Consider the following 21,808-nt stretch of genomic DNA (forward strand, 5'->3'; position numbering starts at 1 on the left):
TGGTTCCAGACAGGTCTATCTGGACTGATGAAAACACCAGGTGCTGGTTGAGGTGGGGAATGGCAAGCAATAGAGAAGGGATCTAGCTTCCTGAGGATGTTAGATGGGGTCAGGGGTCAGAGGTCAGGTTAAGAGGGCTGCTCCAGGCCCTGTGGAGAAATAAGTGCAAGTCAAGAACTCTTCCTCTTTTCTTTCCCCTTGGTTCCCAGCCCAGGGGACTGGAGTTTAGGGCTATAGATGCATCTTGGACCTGCCCACTGGTGGGTGTGGCACTCCTCATTTATGACAGAGTTGGCACTCTGAGACTCGGCAGTGCTGGGCCACAAACTAAAGGCTTTCACCACCTGCAGCTGGAACCATGGTTGGGACATGAGGAGTTAGCAACTGTTCACCAAAATCTCATCCTCAGGTTCGAGCAAGTCCTTCGAGTTGAGGCTAGCAATGAAGTCCTTCCAGGACTGAGGTTCACACTATGCACTCTCTGAGGGGTAAGTGTTAAGGAAGCTGGTTAGATCTCTCTGGTGAGAGGCTGAGGCAGAGAACTGGGGAGAGCTCAGGCCTGCATAGGCATACATTATATCTGTCAAGTGAGGGGCTCCATTAGCATCAGATGGAGTTCCTAGAATCCTCCCTGCAAGCCCAGGAATGCAAACAGTCAACATCCATTTTTAATATTCTCCTTTCAAGACATGCTTGCTCACGATAGGTAAGCTCCTATTCCTTCCTCTATAAGAAGCGAGGAGGCGAAGTGGCCCTTGCCTTAGGTGAGAGTGGGGAATGGCTGTTTTAGTCTTTGAGTAATGTAGACCTGTGCTCTATTTCCACGCACTTTTTCCAGAAGTGTCACAAGCTTTGTGAGGTGGAGGGGTAGATGCTGGAGACAGTGATGGCCTTGAGGATGAGGGGGAAGAGTCCCATACTAGTTGTGAAAGGATGGAGCTGCCTGCCCATTGGCTGAGTGGGTTTGGAGAATGAACTTCTCAGCAGCAGCAGTCATAGAAACCAACCTCTTCTGTCCTTTGCTGGGAGCCACATGAGTCCCATGAATTCATGTTCAATTCTAGGGAGAAAGATGGCCACCCTCAAAATGCCTGAGATAAAATATTTTCCTTCTGAAGTGAGTGGGAGTGCAGGTTAAATTGATTCACAAGAGCCGAAACCGGTTTGGCTCAATGGATAGAGCGTTGGCTTGGGGACTGAAAGGTCCCGGGTTCGATTCCGGTCAAGGGCATGTACCATGGTTGCGGGCATATCCCCAGTAGGGGGTGTGCAAGAGGCAGATGATCGATGATTCTCCCATCGATATTTCTAACTCTCTATCTCTCTCCCTTCCTCTTTGTACAAAATCAATAAAATATATTAAAAAAAATTGATTCACAAGAAATAATGCTTTTTTTTTGTTTTTTGTTTTTGTTTTTTGTTTTGTTCCTGTGAGTTTGTAGAGAAACATTCATGTCTACTGTAACTAATATCAGCATTTCTAAAATTAGCTGAGTCTGGATGTCTACATTATGAACTGGCCTAAAGACCAAGAGAACAGAACTGGCTATGGAAGGGTAGAGTTAAATGATTTCTTTTAAAATGAAGAAGCCATTTCTCCTAAGATAGCTTCTCCCAACACATAACCACCATATTCATCTTTTATCATACTTAAAAGCTACCGCCTCTCAGATTTACTAGATTTAGGCAATTTGCCTGTGATTTCATCATCCTATATAATAAAAGCCTAATATGCAAAGTGTCCGGTCAGCTGTTCAACCAAAGTGTAATATGCTAATGATATGCTAAGGCCACTCAACCACTTGCTATGATGTGCACTGAATACCAGGGGCAGACAGTCAACTGGTTGACCAGTCTCTATGATGTTCACTGACTACCAGGGGGAAGACGCTCCAACCAGTAGGTGAGCTTGCTGCTGGGGTCCAGCCAGTCAGGATTGAGTGAGACAGGCCAGACAGGCCCTGGAGCCCTTCTGTGGTCCCTCCCTGGCTGGCCAACCTCCCATATCCTTCCCTGGCCCTGATTGTGCACCGGTGGGGTCCCTCATCCTGGTCTGCACCCTCTTGCATTTGGGACCCCTCAGAGGATGTCAGAGAGCCAATTTTGGCCCAATCCTGCAGGCCAGGCCAGGCCAAGGGACCCCACTGGTGCACGAATACATGCACTGGGCGTCTATAATAGTAATACTATAACTCATCATAGATTGTGATCACCTTGCAATTCCCAAGTGTCCTAGTTGACAAACCCAAGTGTCTACATGCTACCTCTACAAAGGTTTATGAGGAGGCTACCATTAGGAGCTTTGCTAGATATGTTATTATTCTTTTGTGTATTTATTGCTATGGTAGTCAGGATAGACTTTGTTAACTATATATATAAAAGCCTAAGGGACTGGCCGACTAGCTGGTAGCTATAATGTGCAATGACTACCAGAGGGCAGACACTCTGACTGGTAGCTATAATGTGCACTGACCACCAGGGGGAAGATGCTCAACACAGGAGTTGCTGAGCTGCAGTGACTTGACAGCTGTGGTTCCTGGGTGATGCACCCGGAACCAGAAAGGAGGGAGCCCGATTCCAGGGTGCTTCACCCGAGAACCACCCTCTCGCAATCCGACATCCCTGGGGGACGTCGGAGAGCTAGTTTTGGCCCAATCCCTGCAGGCCAGCTGAGGGACCCCCACTGAATCTGTGCACCAGGCCTTTAGTGATATAATAACAAACAACCCCATACTTTAGTGGTTTAAAAATATTTCTTACACACTACTCAAAAAAGAAGGAAATCCTGACCACATGCTACAATATGGATGAACCTTGAGGATATTATGAGTGAAATAAGCCAGTCACAAAAAGACAAATACTGCATGATTCCACTTATATGAGGTACTTAGAGTAGTCAGATTCATAGAGATAGAAGCTAAAATGGTGGTGGCCAGGGGTGGTGGATGAAAGGAATGAGGAGGTTATTATTTAATAGGGGTAGAGTTTAAAAAAATATTTTATTGATTTTTTTACAGAGAGGAAGGGAAAGAGATAGTTAGAAACATTGATGAGAGAGAATCATCGATCAGCTGCCTCCTGCACACCCTTTACTGGGGATGTGCCCGCAGCCAAGGTACATGCCCTTGACCAGAATTGAACCTAGGACCTTTCAGTCCACAGTCCAATGCTCTATCCACTGAGCCAAACCGGTTTCAGCAGGGGTAGAATTTTTAAATGTTTTATAAGGGTTGAAAGAGTGCTATAGGTAGATGATGGTGATGGTTGCATAATATTATGAATGTATTTAAAATTACTAAACTGAGTACTAAAAAATGATACTTAAAAGCTTCTCTTCCTCAGACATAAGGTTTCACCTTAAAAGGAGATGGTACATTTTATATACATAAGATTTAAATAAGTAAAAAAGAAGTGAATAAAATGCTATACCTGCCCTTTAAAGCTCCTAACTTGGTGGAGAGGCAGATAAGTGAATGGGAAAGCATTGTTGTCAAGGCACAGTCCCAAATTCTGAGGACCCCAAAGACAGTGCCTTCTGCTGACACCTCTTCTGAACTGGCAGCTTGAGAAACAGACTTGAGACACCAACCAAAGGCTCTGTACCCTCTATGGGACTCCCCTGCAGCTACCGAGACAGTCTCATGTGATCTAGTGACAGATAGGCAGTCCAGGGAGACATATGCTTCATTTGTTCTTTCTTTCTTTCTTTCTTTTTTTTTTTTTTATCCATTTTTTCATAATAAGATTATTGAAAACAAGATGTTCTCCTGTCTATGAAACTGGCTATGATTTTTAAAAAGGTGAATGATCATTGCGTTGACCACAGTTTGGGAAGGAATTGGGTATTCTATTGTTGGACATGAAATTAATACAAACTTTACAGAAGGCCTTCTATTTTAATACCTATTAAAAACTTTAAGATGTTTATATCATTTGACCCAGTAATTACCTTCTGGAAATTTATTTTAAGGAAATAACAGTATAATTGTGCAAAAATATAGGTTTTTATTTTAATGTTAATTGTAAGTCTAAAATATTAGAAAATTTTAATTATTCAACAAGAGAAATTTGGTTAAGGAACCCCATATTGACGAGAAAAACTTAAGTGAACAAAATAGGAAACCATGAGGCAGAAGAGCAGCCCTGCCAGCCGGGAGCTGGCCTGGCGTCCCAGGCAGCCCTGGCGTTCTCCCACCTCACAGGACACCAGCATCTGCTAAGGCCACGCCGGGATGTGACGGATTGAGAGGAAACAAGACCACTCCATAATCATGGGTGCACACAGACAAACAGGAACGTTGTCCAAACCACGAAAATGACCAGGCATCCAGCTGTTCCTGCCGAAGGAGAGGCTGCTGCTGCCTTACCAGCCCTTCACCTGCTCCAGCATCATGTTAGTTGTCCCTCCGTCTGGATGAGACTTAGTAAGGCACCCAGTCAGCATTACCCCACTTCCTGGCAACACCCCACCCAGAGCAAAGCCCTGCTTCCTTAAAGCCTCCTGCAAACACCTAGTGCAAGCCTCAAGTTCCTCCTAATAGCTTCTTCCTGAGACGCCCCACAGTTCCCCATGAGTTTGTAATATATATTTCTATAGCCATAAAAATGTGTGGAATAATACACACAGAACTGTTAGCAATGGTTATCCCTGATGAATAATTTTTACCTTTTTAAAAAATATGTATTTTTATTCATTTCAGACAAGGGAGAAGGAGAAAGAAAAGTAAAAACATTGATGATGAGAGAGAATCATTGATTGGTTGCCTCTTGCAAGCCCCACCCTGGGATCAAGCCTGCAACCTGGGCATATGCCCTGACCAGGTATCGAACCGGGGACCTCCTGGTTCATAGGTAGATGCTCAACCACTGAGCTACATCAGCCGAGTGACTACGATTTTTAAAAAAACAATATGCTTGGAGAGAGAGATGAGAAGAAAGGAAAAGAACATAAAGGAGAAGAGCGAACTGAGAGTGATGATGACACTGACAGGGGAAGTGGCTCTAAACTAAGAGTTGATAGTGATTTTATTGGATATTCTTTATTTTCTACGATTAATTTGCATTACATTTGAATATGAAAAAAATTTAAATATGAGAAAAATCATGATTTTTTTCCCAAGGAAAACACTCTATGATTGTTTTTAATTTTAATTTTTGCAATGGCATCTTGTGCCTTACTAAAATTGTATATAAGTCATGGCTGGTTTGAAGACTTCTGATTTTCCAGGTCAGTTGCAGTACAGTGCAACAGGTGTCACTCGTTCCCTGAAAATGGCATACTGCTAATGCTGGCCAGAAGCCCACTCTGAACTGTGCCCAATTCTAGATCAACTACCTGTCTGCAAGATATACCTAATCTCTAATCTTTGAGTTATACACTTGTAATTTAAATAGTACTTGTAATTATAAGTACTCTGTACTTACAACTCTCCTTCCTCTTGTAATTTTAACCCAATTTAGATAAGAGGAATTATTACTACGGTAAAACACACATTCCTTTTATAGGCAGAACTTTCACATAGCCACCCTATCTTCAAAGTAGTCTTTTGAAGCACTTCAGGCAGGTATATATACTTCATTTTACAAATGAGGAGAATGAAGTTAAACAGAAAACTTAAGTCATTAATAGTTTGTTGGTCCAGTTTTCTTTTTCTCTTCATTGGCTAGTTCTATGCAGCAAAACAATACTATTTGTGCTTTAAATATATTGGTATATAAATGTATCAACAGTTAAAACACCTTTGGATTAGTTTCTGAGAAATGCCATTCAAATGACAAGAGCCGACCAGTGTGCAGTGTGGTTGTGCGAAAGCTCCTGATGGATGCATGGCAAAAAGGAGCCTCTCCACTGGGGCAGGGTAGGCAGTCTTCAGATGTCTGGGGTTTCTTTGAAAACACTTGGCACTCTTGGGGAGCATGCTGAAAGGGACCCATGTTTCTATGTGAGGTGGGGTTACACTAGAAACATCAGTTATTGTTCTCTGAGGTAATATCAGACACACAGGGCTGTTTGCTTCTCCCCTCTGAGATCTCACACTTTTCCAATCCTTACAGGTGGTCATTCTCAGGATCTCACTTCCTGAGGCTTGCCTTGTGGATGCTGCTTTCCTTTTTTCTTGTTTGCTCTTCCCCTCTGTTATGGAGTTAGAAAGCAAATGACCAAGATGAGACTGACAGGGAGCTGGTTTTGGAGAGATGAGGGATGACTATACCAATCTCTTAATAGTCTCAAGATAATCAAGGCCAGCCTTGATCTCAGTCTACTGAGTCACCCTGAGACTTGGTCACTCACTCCAATGCTGCGGCAGTTTGGAGAGAATGTTCCAGGCTGGAAAGAGGAAGTCCGGCCTTATGGAGCTGACCTGACCATTCTTTCACAGAGTGGTCGTCTCTGGCCCAGGAGAGATCAGAAGAAGAGGCTCCAGGGAGCGGCTGCTAGATTATGACTCAAGTTGAAACCGGGAGATGGCAAATCCGGTCCTCTTTCCAGCAGACATTGGGACGAAAGAAGGGCCTTCTTACAACCTCTGGGGTGCAGAATGGACAAGCATTAAGAGGACCGAATCCACCACATATAGGCAGGCAATGTTTCTACAATGAGATGGGCAATGGCAGGTGTTGGTTCAGACACAAAACTGTGGCCAACAGGAATGAAGTGGCAGAATGAGCTCAACCAGCCATTTGAGGTACAGGGCTGAGGCCCTCCAGAGGGGTACAGATGAGAGACATTTAAGACCCCCAAGAGACCTGGGGTCAGGTTACTGGAACTGGCATGCTCTGCTCATGACCTTCAGCCCAGTAGTGGGGCAGAGCAGCCTGGCATATGGAGGATTGAGGCTGCCAGAGTGATTTCCAAATCCACCCACTAGGGAGGCAAAAGCTTCTGCTGTGTGACCACAAGAAAGCCCTCTTTACTTTGGATAAGGTGGGCAGCCTTAGAAGATGAAACTAGGACAGGGTGTGGGTTCTGATGCCAGGGCCCATGGCCACCTGGAGATTCAGGCTCAGACTAGGCCTTTCTGGAATCCACAGATGGAGGGCTCCCCTTTCTAGGGGAAGGGGCTAAGTGGAGCAGTCCAATCTGGTTTTTCAGGGAGGTGGGATGGGTTGGGAAGTGGCCTTAGGTCACAAACACTAACCACTTTGGGAGAAACACAGCTCCTAATGAACTTGAAATGAGTTTGCATGCACATCCAATTTGTGGGTAAAAGAGATTTATTGTTTTTTCAATTATATAAATATGTTTATTATGAAGCATTCAGAAAATCCTGAAAAGAATAGAAAAATAAGAACCGCCTGGAACTCAATAGGCCAGAGATATAATCCCTAAATATATTTGGTAATTTCCTTCCTGATTTCTCTCTATGTATATATTCAACATAGTATGTACCTGTATATTTCAAATTAAATCATGGCTGTAACCTGCTTCTTCCCTTTGGTACTCTCTCTTGGACACTTTCCCACAACAATAAATGTGGTTCTACACCATCATCTTTGGTAGCTATACAGAATCCTATTGCCTCATATTTCTTATTTTCTTTTAAGAAATATGTTTTTATTAATTTCAGAGAGAAAGGGAGAGGGAGAGAGAGACAGAAACATCAATGATGAGAGAGAACCATTGATTGGCTGCCTCCTGCATACCCCCTACCAGGTATAATGCCCATAACCGGACCATGTGCCCTGACCAGGAATCTAACCATGACATCCTGGTTCCTAGGTGGATGCTCAACCACTGAGCAACACCAGTCGGACTGATGTTTCTTATTTTAACGAATCCTCTATTGCTTAACATCACGTTATCTGGAAATAATGATAAATTTATTTATCCCTCCAGTATTTCCATTCTGCAGCTAATAATGACTTGGGAAAGGCTGACCCGTGGGGATATGTCCTGATGGTTAAAGACAGTACCCTCAGCTTCTGGACTATTCTTTTAAATAACAGCTTCATGCTACTAGTTCTATTTTAATAAATACTTATGGAACACCTGCTATGTGGAAGGCATGGGCTAGTTGCTTGCTGTAGAAAAATGTAGAAGTGTAAATCAAGGCTCATGCCCGGGCAAATTGAAGCCTCTGCTTGCAAAAAAAGAACAACATGTAAATTGACTGGCGAATCGTAAAAATAAGTACTGCAACCCGATAATTTTGCCAACCTGACATCCCAGGAGTGGGACTAAATACCTTACAAAATCAATACAATCAATAAAGTCTGGTTTCTACTCCTTCCTGGCACTCCTACACCACACACCAAAGTAAATGTCAAGTCTATAACTCATTAAACATCTAAATCAAGTCATGGGAAGACTAGCAACATGAGAGTATTTGTTTCTATTGTGGAGGAATAGCTTTATAAGAATTGAAGCTATAGTGAAAATGATTTAAAAAAGATTGATAGATAGTATTGAAAATTTTCAAAAAAAAATTAACATCAATAAGAATACAATAAGATTATGTGTCATTGATGTAATCAATTATATAAAACATTATAAAAACATTCAAAGTTTTACAATGAGCAAACATTAATTTTATGATAAAAATAATGTTATCAGTAATATAAACTCAAGTTTATTTATTTTATTTTATTTTTAAAAAAACATATTTTATTGATATTTCACAGAGAGGAGGAAGGGAAAGAGATAGAGAGCTAGAAACGTCAATGAGAGAGAAACATCGACCAGCTGCCTCTTGCACACCCCCTACCGGGGATGTGCCTGCAACCAATGTACATGCCCCTGACCAGAATCGAACCCGGGACCTTTCAGTCTGCAGACCGACGCTCTACCACTGAGCCAAACCGGTTTTGGCTATAAACTCAAGTTTAAAAAAAAATCTTATTTAAATAATAAGAAAACAATACCTTGACTCTAAATACTCGTCACCAATATAAACAGATAATCTGACTGATGGTATAGTAAACTCCATGGCTGGAGATAGGAGTTTAAGAAAGGAAAAACAAGTAAGAAAGTAATGAAAATGTCTATCATGTTCATATCATTCAGCCTAGTTATCTCCCTCCTAAGAATTTATTTGAAAGAAAATCTTCTTAAGGCTAGAGAAGCTAAGTGTATGAGGAGCTCCAACATAACAGGGAAATGGTCAACTAATCCATAGGGGTTATGTGCAATGAAATAGTATTCAATCATCAAAATAGTCATTAAGGCCCGAACCGGTCTGGCTCAGTGGATAGTGCATTGGCCTGCAGACTGAAAGGTCCCAGGTTCAATTCTAGTTAAAGGCATATATTGTACCTTGGTTGCGGGCACATCCCCAATAGGGGGTGTGCAGGAGACACCTGATTGATGTTTCTCTCTCATCTCATCTCATCTCTATCTCTCCCCCTTCCCCTCTATAAAAAAAATCAATAAAATATATTTTAAAAATTATCATTAAGAAGACATTAAGGCCACAGGCTTAGAAAGTCACGTTATATAACAGTAACAGAAATTGACCCACACAAGTATTCCACTTCTGGAAAAGTAAGTTCTTATCATTAGGGCCTGGAAGTAAACATGGAAAAATGAAATGAATTGTGTTTGGAGAAAAGTAATTAGATTTAAAAAAAAAAAATTTAAAAATGTTAAGTTTTTGGGCAAAAATGATTTTTAAAGAAAATTGCGCTCTTGGGATATCTGGGTGTCTCAGTGAGTTATGCCAACACTGTCTACACCAGCATCAGGCACTGGCCAGATGGGACAGCGGAGCCACCTCCTTCTGTAGCTGGGCCCAGACCCAATCTTGGAGCTGGTGTCGTACATTCATAGAGCTCCTCCCTCTTCCTTCAGCCTTTAGCCTAGCCCTCTGTCCACTCTCTCCTACAATGTGCAACCTTCAGGGGACAGCAGCACCAACAAGCCGCAGGCACAGTGCACTGCCCTCTTGGCTCCTCGTCAACCCCCAGCCTTGCCCTTGTCTCCCATGACACAGCAGGGCAACCCGGCTCACTCAGTTTCCGTACGCCGTACTCACGCGTTTTTATTCCCGTTGCCCTTACCAGAAGTACTGCCAAATGAATCAATCGAGCAGTACCGGACTTTGTCATATAGAAGGTGATTACCCAAGGAACAGGATGCCATATTTACTCTTTATATGACCAAATTGCTTTCTGAAATGAGTAACCCAAGTTAAAGGACAAATTTAAAAGCTTCTGAACAAAGCCCAAGAGAGAAGCACAGGGTCATGGACAATTGCCCAATGTAATCCAAGAATGAGAAGTAGCCAAATATGGGTGGTAAGATTCTGGGAATTCTCTGGACAATGGTGCTGAACAGGCTCAGTCAACTTGCAATCGTTTGTATAAGCGAAAGGTCACAGAAGGTAGCGATGATATAAAACAGGGCACGATCCAGGAAAGAATCTTATTTATAGAAGAGTGGGGCTGGGAGGAACTGAGAGCTGACAGGGCTACTGTCTCCTGTCCTCCAGCTGAGGAGATTCAGGGCGGTCAGAGGCCCACCCAGGATCCTAGTCACCCAGTGAGCACTCTTTGCACCTCTGGAATGCATTCTATAGTGTTTATTTTATTTTTTTTTATTTTTTATTTCCCTTATTAGTTTATTGTTTGCTAAGTTAAAACATTCACATGATTTAAAAGTAAAAATATAAAAAGGTATAATTGAAAAGCCTCCCTCCTACCTCTCTTACGAAATTTCTTATGCATCTTTCTAGTGACTTTTTGTGAAAATACAAGCAAATCAAAAATACTAAAGTGCTTTCTTATTTCCCACTCTTTCTAACACAGTGTGTCAAGGGGATCTTCCAGCATCAATGCATAGAAAGCTCCTTTGTTCCATTTTAAGCTATTGAGTTGTAAGGATGTACCATAGTATATTTCACGAGTCCCTATTTATGGACCCTTGGGTTATTTCTAATCCTTGTGTTTATCATATAATCTTGTATATATGTCATCTCGTAGGAATGTAGGTGTAAGTGTGGGATAAATTCCCAGATATGGGTTTGTGTGGTCAAAGAATCACCGCATGAGTTGTTACGGTAGATATTGCAAATTGCCTTCCACATGGACAGCGTTAGTCTTTGTTGCAGAACAGTCTTCCCAGACTATAATTTGCTTAGATTGATCTTAAATTTTCTCTTATCATTTGAGTAAATACCAGATGGCATCAATTGAGGGCCCTGCGTCCTGAGGCCAACATGCTAGGTGACGTGGGGACTTAAAACCTTGGCATAGCTAGTTATACAGTCCAGAGTATCAGTGTCTCTCACCCCAAATTAGCTCTTACCCGCCCTTCTTGAGACACCATTGCTTGAAATGGCATTGGATGCGGGTTATCAGGTGGTCAGTTCTAATTTTATCCTCAAAGAGATCCTTTGGGATGAGAGGTAGTTATGATTTCCACTTGACAGATGAAGAAACCGGGGCACAGAGGGGTGAGACAGCACTTTCTTACTGCCCTCTCCTCTTCTGGAGTGTAACTCAGATATCAGATTGAGGTCTTGATGAACTGGGGAACATTTTGATTTTGATTTTTAGCAATACAAAAGATAAATATTTTATTCAGAACAAAACTTTTAACAATGGATTTCACATTCCCCTGGAGAGCATTTTAAGAGGGGAGAATTTTGAGCTGAGGAGATGCAGGTCATGTAGTGAGCATAGTATATGGAAGGCTGGCTCTAGGGTCTGGGCTTAAATAAGAAGACAGAGCCGGGACCGGTTTGGCTCAATGGATAGAGCGTCGGCTTGGGGACTGAAGGGTCCCGGGTTCGATTCCGGTCAAGGGCATGTACCTTGGTTGCGGGCGCATCCCCGGTAGGGGGTGTGCAAGAGGCAGCTGATCGATGACTCTCTCTCATCGATGTTTCTAACTCTCTATCTCTCTCCCTTCCTCTCTGTACAAAATCAATAAAATATATTAAAAAAAAAAAAAAAAAAAGAAGACAGAGACAATCTTCAGTTCAAGTTCACCTTAAAACCCGGTTGCTGTGTCTTTGAGGTTTCCTGAGGCCATGGACTGGCCCTCTTTCATTTTCATACTTGGCACTTCTAGAAATTTGCATGGCCTAGAGCAAGAGTACTCTTTTCTTAGGTGAGAGAGAGAGAGAGCCTGGGTGGGGGCCAGGGACTCTTCCAAATGCTTTAAAAGTATTCTTTTATTGCTTCCTCAAGAAATCCTAGGAGGTAGGCACTATTATTATATCTATGAGAAAACTGAGGCACAGAGAAGGTCACTTGCTCAAGGTCATTCAGCTGGTAAATGAAAGAGCAGAGTTGGGATTAGAATCTCAAGCAGCTGGTTCTGGAGTCCAAGCTCGTAAGTTTCTTCACTAAGAGAGAATGAAGAAAACTCGCAGAGCAAAGGAAAGAAGGAAGCTAAAGAAGAGTCCTGATAGGGTTTGAGTCTCTGGTTCTAGTCCTTAATGTCTGTGCTTTCCTGTTACCTGCATTCTTGAGACTTCTTCAGCTCTGCCTTTAATGGTGGGGTACCCCAGTGTCATCCCAATAGAAAGTGAAACTGGAGAGATTCAGCAGGAGGTGGCTGAGTTGTTCCTGGGAAACAGGCTTCTTTGAGCCCTGATGCTTGGGACCTCTGATGGGTAGGGTATGGCCTGGCCACAGGGGATTGTGTAGGACTCTTGCTGCCTTGCTTGTGGGAGGGGCTGTGGCTGTGGAGGTTCCTGAGGCAGACTGAGCATGGGCTGCCAGCTGCAGTAGTCTCTTTTGTCCTGGACTTGCTTTTCCCAGACTCCCCCGTGCTCCTTCCCCTTGAGTCCCTGTGGATTCACCCACAGCCTGCCTGAGCTGGGACACTCTGAGTATCAGTTCCTTCTGGTTTACCTCCTTTCCTTTTCCAGTCTGGGGCCTACTAGCAATTGTTCTCATCAAGGACCCAACACTAGCTCTCCCTATGCGCTTGCCAGGCCATTTCCCAACCGTGAAGTGGCCCTCCTATTTGTTTTCTCTACTGGAGTTCAGCTAGAGAAAATCCCACAGCCTGGTGACTGGTTCTGGAATGAATTTATGATTTCCAACCTCAGCTGGTTCTCAACGCTGCTTTAAAAAAAAAAAAAAAAATCCTTCCGCGCCCGACCCCCAGTCAGTACTTTTCAGGTACCCCATGCTAACCAGAGAACTTGAGCCCCCTCTCCCTCATGCTCTGCAATCTCCACCTTCACAGCGAGGGGCAGGGATGGGATGCCCATTGGTTGGATGGTTAATGAAGGTGGTACATGCTATGCCCAGAATATGAAAAAGAAGGAAATAAGAGGGATCTCACATCACACTATGAAACTGGCTTCAGATCTGAGACATGCAAAGTCACTGAAATGAGGCAATTGGATCCCAGGCCTGGATTATGGTTTTAATATACCAGAAAAGAATGCATCCCTTTTATAAGTACCTTGGTCAGTCATGAGAGCCCAGGATAATGGAGTCCCAGCAGCAATCTCTGAGGTTAACCGTTTCAGTCAGTGAGCAATGGCAATGGGTCAGACACACTATTTGATCCCAGTGGGACCCCAATGAGGAGGGAAATAGGGCAAACTTGAGCTTTGGGATGCAGCAGCTGTAGCAATGCAGGGAACAATGAAACCTAAACATGGCTCTCGTCAACCTTTCAGAAACATTTGGCCGTCTTCAGGGCTGGGGCTCTGACAGCTAAGAAGAAAGTTTGGCAGCCTCGAGGACACCTGCTTTGACAAATTTCCATGATGTTGTCAACTCCCAATTGTATCCCTAGCCCTCTTGCTTGAACTTCAAATTCCTGCATCCAACCGCTTTTGCAACATCTGCCCTTGTTGAACCGTTCTCTCAAACGCAAGGTGACCCATACTTAACTCTTGGCTGTGCCTGAAATGTGCTTTATTTACAGTTACCTCCATCACAGTCAATGTTTATGCTGTGCCTTAAATTGCTCCTCAGCATCTAATGAAGGCAACTCAGGTATCAGAAACTTTTTATTTTCATTTTTCAGTTGCTTCCCCTTCCATAAATTTCTCTGGGTTGTAGTAGGTGGTCAGTCCTTCCTGGACATTCCCAGAACCCAGTCTTATTCCGGGGAAGGCTGAGCGGGGCTGGCCGGGACCTGAAGACTTAGGGAAGGAGGCTCAAGGGTCATCCCGGAAGTCTGGATTCAGTTAAGGTAGGAAAAGCGGGTTCAGCAGAGTGGTGGCCAACCACAACAGCCCAGGTTCAAGTCCTAGCTTCGCCATCGACTCACTGTGAGACCAGGCAAGGTTTTACATTCTAGAAGATTCGGATCCTCATCAATAAAATTATCATTTTAGCCCTAACCGGTTTGGCTCAGAGGATAGAGTGTCAGCCTGCAGACTGAAGGGTCCCAGGTTCAATTCCAGTCAAGGGCATCTACCTTGGTTGCAGCCACATCCCCAGGGTGTGTGCAGGAGGCAGCTGATCGATGTTTCTCTCTCATCGATGTTTCTAACTCTCTATCCCTCTCCCTTCCTCTCTGTAAAAGTCAATAAAATATATTTTAAAAAAAATGATCATTTTAACAGTATCAACCTGTGGAGAGAAGTGTTCATTAAATGAGCATTTATACATTTTACTTGTATATTGTGAAAGCTCAATTAACTACTGGTGGTTATACTTTTTTGAGCCAGAATTTTAAAAAATGAAATTGATTTGAGAGCTTAAAGAAATTCTCCTGAGCCTGACCAGGTGGCTCAGTTGGTTGGAGCACTGAACCATACACCAAAAAGTTTGTGGGTTCAATTCCTGGTCAGGACACATACCTAGGTTGCAGGTTCAATGCCCAGTTGGGAGGGAGGCAACTGATTGATATTTCTTACATCAATATTTCCCTCTCTCTCTCTCTCTCTCTATCTCTCTCTCTCTCTCTCTCTCTTCCTCTTTTTATAAAAATAAATAAAAATGTATCTTTGGGTGAGGATTAAAAAATTATAATAAAAAAAAATCCTCCTGAAATTCATGAATAACCAAGGGTTGAAATGGAAAAAAAAATCTTCCAGAAATATTATTGCTTCACTTCATAGTTTTTTTTTGCATTATTCATCCCTTAATTCCAGACACATTTATTGAACACACACAGTATGCCAGACACTGTTCTAAATTCGGGGGGGGGGGGGGGGAAGGGGGAATCAGTGAACAAAGAGATGAAAATCCGTCTTTCTGGGGCTCACCTGGGGACCAGATATGAAACAAAACAAATAAGTTACATTTCAGATCAGAGGGGAGGGCGTTATTCATTTGGAATTTTAAATAGGGTGATAAGGAAGGCACATAATACTATATTCTGAGTTGAGGAAGATATAAAAATATCTTAAAAATATAGTCCCAGTTCTCCAGAAATGCAGTCTGGTTAAGGAGACAAGTGGGATTCACTTGTCAGCGAGTGATGAAACAAACAATGCATGATGTGAATGGCTGATGGAGACATGAAATACTCTAAATTGAAAGGTCAGGGAAGTGAAGAGCAGGGGAGGGCTGCGGCCCGAGGACTCATTGGCAGAAGCAGAATGGAAAAGTCTCACTAAGCGAGTGACATTTAGCTGGAAATAGTGAAGCAGGACTCCCCCTGCTCTCTTTCCCTCCCTCCGGTTAGCTGCCAGGAAGCAGCTTGTGTTGCAAAGGGCTGAAATGAAACATGAATCACGGCCTTTTCCAGGAATATGCCGTGATGAGAAGACACTGTAACAGGAACAGAAAACCATCACAGTGGCTTTAGAGGGCCCTGGCATGGCCAGTCAGAAGGGACTGGAGGAAGAACACAGCTTTCACAAGGCCAGGCTTTGAGTTCAGTAGAAACCAAGCTCCCAGAGACTCAAGAACCTCTGTACCCAGATTTCTGTAGCATGAAGGTGGCCCTGTCAGCCAACAGGAGCTGCCAGCAGGAGGTCCTCCTGGGTCTCTTTCCTGTCTCTGAGTTTGCACCTTTGCTCTACACATGTGGCCAGGCCCCACGATGGCTCTGTGTTAGGGCCCCAGTGAGCACATACGCAAGATGGTAGCCAGGGACAAAATGGGGCTTGAAAAGTGTGAGTTCCTGGTACCCCTTTGAGGTTGGATTGCAAGGAGAGGAAGAGGTCAGGATGTATGAACCAGATTGGTTCTTTGGGCCTAAACGAGTGTCAAATCTCCAAGGAGTCAAGTACTTTAAATTCACTCCTGCTAAGTGAGGCAGGCACTGAATTGCTCTAATAAGCTAGATGGGGGCAAAAAAAACAAGTGACATCCTATATAATAAAAGGCTAATATGCAAATTGACCAAATAGCAGAATGACAGGTTACTATGATGTGCACTGACCACCAGGGGGCAGAAACTTAATACAGGAGCTGTCCCCTGGTTGTCAGTGCACTCCCACAAGGGGATTGCCACCCAGCCAGAAGCCGGGCTCACAGCTGGCCAATGCAGAGGTGGTGGCAGAAGCCTCTCCTGTCTCTGTGGCAGCGCTAAGGATGTCTGACTGATGGCTTAGGCCTGCTCCCTGGGGGGACTGGACTTAAGTTGTCAGTCCAACATCCCCCAAGAGCTCCCAGACTGTGAGAGGGCACAGGTTGGGCTGAGGGACATCCCCTCTCCTGAGTGCACGAATTTCGTGCAACAGGCCTTTAGTGTTTAGATAATAGCGTGGACTGAAGATGGAGGAAGAAAGAATTCTTGATTTTTCTCTCCATTCTCCAGAGGGAATTGCTATTGGAGTCTGATGTGCTGGGTAAAGATGGTGGCTCTTGTAAAATGTTGTGGTTAAAACCTACGTGTGAAGAAAGATGGCCCTTGTTCTCATCCTGGCTCCCTTGATTAGCAGCTCTGTGGCCTTGAGTCAGTTGCTTCACCTTTCTGAGCCTGTATCCTCCTCTGAAAAATGGATATAATAATGTGATAGGGGCATGATGTCTGCAACCTACTCTTAAATGATTCAGCAAAAACTATAATGACCTATGCATCAAGTATATCGGTATCTACCTATCTAGAGAGAAATAAAACAAATTAGGCAAAATATTAGCCATTGCTGAATCTAGGAAAAAAAGAGTATATAAGCAAGCATTCATTGTACTTCACAATTTCTATGGAAGTTTGATTTTTTTTTTTTTAAATAAAAAGTTAAAAACTTCTCTAGGAGACTTCTGATCAGGCCAAAATGGAACAATGACTAGATTTATCCTTCTGCCTGAAACAACAACAATTGAAAAACACACACCAAGACATAACCACATGAATACATAAAACAGTGGTTTTCAAGACGTGGACATTGGACGAGGAAGCAGTGTCTCCTGAGAGTTGAGAAACAGAGAAGCTGAGCCCTACAATTGCTCCAGCGTTTGTGCTAGGCCACAGCACTCGGGTGGAGCATGGCAAACCCTTGCCAAAACCGGTTTGGCTCAGCAGTAGAGTGTCGGTCTGCGGACTGAAGGGTCCCGGGTTTAATTCCGGTCAAGGGCATGTACGTTGGTTGCGGGCACATCCCCCGTGGGGGGTGTGCAGGAGGTGGCTGGTCGATGTTTCTCTCTCATTGACGTTTCTGGCTCTCTATTTCTCTCCCTTCCTCTCTGTAAAAAATCAATAAAATATAGTAAAAAAAAAAACAACCCTCTGAATTGAGAAAACAGAGAGGGATGTCCGCGGAGACCAAGCAGCTAGAGTTTGCAGGACAGCGTTTGCAGGACAGTGTGCTGGGGAGGGGACAGCTGGGCGGAGAACCTCTGGAGATGTGCAGAGGGTTCTTGTCAAGAATTCAGCTGAGTACTGAAAAGCCCAAGCGTGAGGACCCTACCTGAGAGAATTGGAAGTAACAGTACAAGGCTGGGAACAGTGCCCTTTCATGGGGCCCTGGGTCATGCGCAGACAGGCCTGGCTTCAGTAGTGAGGAGTAGGTAGCCATAGACGGAGCACAGCTCAGGATCCTCCCAGAATATCATAAAAGCAGCACCTAATTGTTTCCAAATAATTTAACGGTGTCCCAGAACTAAGCTTAAAAAATACAAAAATATCTAATATCCAACAAAGTAAAGATTACAATGTCTAACATCCATGAGACATTTACTAGTGTGTGAAGAAGCAGAAAATATGACCTATATAAAACACTGTTGCCTCATGCCTGTCAGCAAAAGCCAAGCAAGGAGCCTAGACATGGTGGCCCGGGCAGGCGTCAGCATCGCATCAGTTTGGCTACCTCTTCTGAACCCGTGTGTCTGAAGAGCAGTGTCCGAGAAATAGCCCTCCTCCAGTTAAAGGTGATCGAAGTGAGGGTAGCCAGAATACTGCCAGTGGAGACTGAGTTCCATGCAAATGAGAAATACAGAAAGAGAATAAAAATTCTTTTAAAATCACCTGACTTGGATTCTAAATTACCCTGTGTAGTCCAAAACTATTATCACACACGGCTGCAAGGTGCCTCGCATTACTTCTATAGTTCTGATCGAAAGAAAATGTAACATTAAGTAATTCCTGGATTGCTTTAAAAAATAAATAAATTCTGAATACTCTGAAAGTGATAAAGTAGTATATGCTTCTGCACTCTTACTGTTGCAATAAAAGAAACCCTTAAATATAAATGTTTACAAAAAACCTCAGAAATTCTAAAGCAGTTCCTAACTCCTTTGACAACATTTTTGATGTCTTTTACAATCTCTTATTTTCTCGACACTTCTAAAATAATCAACAGCTTGATGTGTTTCCTGGAGTTGCTTGAACTTCTTATAGCTTCCAGAATACCCCTGCATTACTTTTCACCTGCCAGAGGATTTGATGTTTGAAATCTTCCTGTGTGCTACACGTTATTACCTGGTCTATTCAGGCTTTCTTCAAAAGGAAGTTCATCATATTCATTAAAAATGACTGCCTTCCCCGAAAGACCTTTGCCAGCAATCTGTCCCTACTTAATGCCACCAGATCGTCATTTAGATGTGGACATGTTGGCTTTAAGAATGCTGTTTTGCAGTCTGTGGATTTGGGCTTATTGAGGACATTGTCTGGCCACGGAAAACCCCCTGCTTTGGAGGTGGTGAACATGCCCTTGGTCTTGATCATGTGATCCTTAGAGCAGTGAACTTACCATCAAATCTTTAGAAATCGGGTTTCACAATTGTGCTTCAGCAAAGAAAATGAAAGTTGCAAGAATACACCTCATTCTTTCCCTGCAAGGGTGGTGCTCCCTGGACTACTTGCGAGATGATGTCAGTGAAGGCCACGTGGGAAGCTGGAGCTCTCACCCACACCCAGCAATAAAGATACCTCTCCTGTACTGAAGTGTCTATTGGAGGCCAAACGGGCAACATGGACTTCCACTCCCACCTGGCAGGAATGAGTCACCAACAACCTTCCTCCTCCTCCTCCTCTTCCTCCTCTTCTTCTTCTTCCTCCTCCTCCTCCTCCTCCTCCTCCTCCTCCTCCTCCTCCTCCTCTTCTTCTTCTTCTTCTTCTTCTTCTTCTTCTTCTTCTTCTTCTTCTTCCTCTTCCTCTTCTTCTTCCTCCTCCTCCTCCTCCCCTTCTTCTTCTCCTTCTCCTTTTCCTCCTCCTACTCCTCCTCCTTCTTCTTCTTCTTCCTCTTCCTCTTCTTCTTCCTCCTCCTCCTCCCCTTCTTCTTCTCCTTCTCCTTTTCCTCCTCCTCCTCCTCCTCCTCCTCCTCCTCCTTCTTCTTCCTCCTCCTCCTCCTCCTCCTCCTTCTTCTCCTCCTCCTCCCCCCCCCTCCTCCTCCTCCTCCTCCTCCTCCTTCTCCTCCTCCTCCAGCCCCCCCCCCCGCTCCTCCTCCTCCTCCTCCTCTTCCTTCTTCTGTGTTTATCTGTGGACCTCCTACACTGGAAGAGATCCTGTTGACTGTCTGACCCCACTTCAGACCCGAGGAATCAGAATCCCGGGGGAGGGGCCCCAACAGCCGCCTTTTAGCAAGCTCTCTGGGTGCTTCCTCTGCATCTGGGGTTGAGAAGTTCCCGTTCTGTGGCCTGTGAGTTTGCTCAGACCCCTCTTTCAGCATCTCCACCTGCTTTCCCGTCTTCTTTAGCCACAGGCGCTTTTCCTCAAGTGCCACGGTGGCATAGACGTATTTGGTTGCCCACTGCCTCCACTGCAGGTGCTCAGTAAGTGACAGCCAGTTTCTGGGGCCTGCCTCAGGACCTACTGATTATTTAGAACTGCATATGACAGGGAAACGAGTTTAGAATTCTCGGAAATCCTTAAAAAGATTTTAAAAGAAGTCTTGTGAATAGAAACTGTGAGTAGTCTGGGGCTCCCTGTACAGTTATTGCTGAAGTTACTGAAGCTGTTGAGTATATGGAAATCAAATGCCAAAAACACATTGGCTGTGCCATCCGTCATAAAAGAATCTGGACCTGGCAGGTGCAATGGGTAGGGACAAACAGGGCTCTGGGGAGAGAATGGGGAGGCTCAGGACTGTATGAACCGAGAGGAAATGTTTGGCCTTTGGGGCCGGGAGCACGTGAGGAGCAGCTGCTGCCTGTGAGCCAGGCATTTGGGACTTGCTGGGGGAGAGACAAGGTCTGGACTGACTGACAGTCATTGAAACCACTCGTCAGAGGCATGGGCGCAGTCAGCTGGGAGGGCAAGTGCTCATCTGTCACATGGAGGGCTTTGCTGATCTCTGACACCGGATATTGCCCCTTGCCCTGGTGCCAGGGACTAGGGGAGAGAGCACTCTGGGGCCGGAGTAGGGCCCGCAGTGCCAGACACAGGCAGAAAAGGAGCCAAAGAAGATGACTCTGGTATAAACCGCAATCAATCGAAATGCAAAGTAAATCAAAGAGAAGGAAGCGAGACAGGATATAGAAAGCATGCACACACTCAGCGCGTCTGTTGTTCCACATCGGACACCTCTCCAGAGCAAGCCAGCAGCAGCTGCCCTGCCACTCCCGGGAGGCAGGCTAGCCGGCTAGAGGCGAGAGCCTTCTCTCCCAGTGTTGGACAGGCCTGGGTTCAAGTCCCAGTTCTGCTCCTTTACTTACTAGCTGTGCGACACTGGCAAGTCCCAGCTCTCAGCCTGCCTCCTCATTAGTGAAAAGAGGCCAAGTAGAGTATGGGGGGTTATGGAAGAACTTGAATGAACCTGTGTGTGTAGTAACATGCTTGGTCTAGTGCCTGGTCATGGTTGACGCTTGATACCAGTATATATGTTTTATTTAAAAATATTTTATTGATTTTACAGAGAGAAAGGGAGAAGGATAGAGAGCTAGAAACATCAACCAGCTGCCTCTTGGGGATTGAGCCTGCAACCAAGGTACACCCCCTTGATCAGAATCGAACCTGGGATTCTTCAGTCTGTGAGCAGATGCTCTATCCACTGAGCCAAACCGGTCAGGGTGACATTTGATATATATTAGTTGTCTTATTGTTTTTACTAATCAGGAAAGGAAGATCTTCCTTTGGGATATTTGGCCCAAATGATAAAACCTATTCTAAATCTCTTTCTCTATAGATCAGGATAGATCTATTATTAAAACTGTCTAAAGTACTAGTAATATCATGTTTTCTGACTCTGTTCAGTGAAAAGTATTTCTTCTCCTTATTTCTTTTCTAGAGACGGGAAATTGAAAGAACTTTTCAGACAACTGAGATGCTAAATACAGTCTGAGCGTCACAGAGCTCCCCATCTGTCAGGGAAGAAAGATGAGAAACCCAAGGCACAGAGAACGGAAGTAACCTACCCCAGGTCCCCCATACCAGCTAGTGGCAAAGCCGGGACACACATCTGGGCATTCTGTGCTCAGAGCACATCCTCTCCACAGTATACCGTACTGCAGGGGCCCGAGTGCACGATCTCATTTAAAATGCACAGCAATCCTGTGAAGACTGTACTAGCACAGGTGAGGAAACAGGCATAGAGAGAACAAGTGACTTTCTCAAGGCCACCAGGTG

General features: G+C 44.2%; 1 long non-coding RNA gene across 10 annotated transcripts in view; it reads left to right on the forward strand.

Moving 5' to 3' along the window:
- Positions 1 to 21,808, forward strand: part of LOC311631350 — a 741,950-nt gene that overhangs the window by 127,984 nt on the left and 592,158 nt on the right. Inside the window, exon 1 of one of the 10 annotated variants that reach the window (XR_014796559.1) lies at positions 10,526 to 10,554. The exons of the other annotated variants lie outside the window; for them this stretch is intronic. This is a non-coding gene — a long non-coding RNA (uncharacterized lncRNA). Of the gene's footprint in view, positions 1 to 10,525; positions 10,555 to 21,808 lie in introns of those variants that run through there. 10 annotated transcript variants of the gene reach the window in all.

This window comes from Pipistrellus hanaki, assembly GCF_964339955.1.
Source record: "Pipistrellus hanaki genome assembly, chromosome: 12".
Lineage (NCBI taxonomy): Eukaryota > Metazoa > Chordata > Mammalia > Chiroptera > Vespertilionidae > Pipistrellus > Pipistrellus hanaki.